Consider the following 1,134-nt stretch of genomic DNA (forward strand, 5'->3'; position numbering starts at 1 on the left):
TTCTGGGAAACGAGCAGAGGATTCTCCACTTTTTTCCACGTCCTCGGGCTCCAATTTGCAGTTGGCTGACTTCGCAAAACCATCAAGATATTTGGAAAATACCAGCAGTTTGTTATGATCGTTTTTTCATTACAGAGTGACAAAATTACCCCTACGGCTGCCGTAATGGTTTTTCTCGCTCTAGCATCTGATGACTGGTGGAAGAGAGAGTCGTTTTAGAGGCCGACGACGATCTCACGACTATACATCCAATGTCTAAATGTGCTTCTCTTACAAAGGTTTCTAAATTTCACTAAACCGGCCCATGCGATCGAGCAGCTATTACATCTTCACTTATGATCAGTGCCGCTGAAATGAATCATTAATCACATACGAACGCTGCTCACTCTAATGATGCTAACATGTGTTGGTTCCTATAATTGTGATTCCCTGGCCAACCATTTCCCAAGCCGGGAAATTGGGCGAGAGTTCTCAGTCGGGAAATATCTGGTCTAAGAGTAAGACTTGATTTTCGATACTTTAGAAAGATAACAATAGTGTATCGCCTGAGCTTGACTATGTTTTACTTGGTACTTGTTTGTTCTAGACCATTCACGTACTTGTCATTTTTCTGGACCATTCCTGCACTTGACTTTTTTTCTAGACCATTCACGTACTTGTCATTTTTTCTAGACCATTCCTGAAGTTGCCTTTTTTCTTACCTATTCACGTACTTGTCATTTCTTTTGGAGTGTTCATGTACTTACCATTTTTTCAACACTCATTGTGATTACTAGATCGTCATGAGGACTTCAACGATGGAAACTATGGTACCTTTGGTGATGCTTTTGGTGTCCCTCCATTTCGTCAAATTCTCCGATGGTCGCAACAACCACGTGCAAAGGGACGGAAAACTGCGTGAGTACAAATTACCATCACAAATACCCATTTGCTTAGTTGTTACGGAAGTTTTTGAGAGTACGAATTTCTTTTCCACTGGGAAAACTACTCTCGAAAGCAAACATATAGGCCTGTTAACAGCAAAACAGACAACATGAAACCAATTTTGCAATAATTTGAAGCAATTCAACGTTTCGATATATTTCACTTTCTCAAATCTTTCAAAATCAAAGTAATCTCCTAAATTAATACCCA

The sequence above is a fragment of the Tigriopus californicus genome, chromosome 6, assembly GCF_007210705.1.
Source record: "Tigriopus californicus strain San Diego chromosome 6, Tcal_SD_v2.1, whole genome shotgun sequence".
Taxonomy (NCBI): Eukaryota; Metazoa; Arthropoda; class Copepoda; order Harpacticoida; family Harpacticidae; genus Tigriopus; species Tigriopus californicus.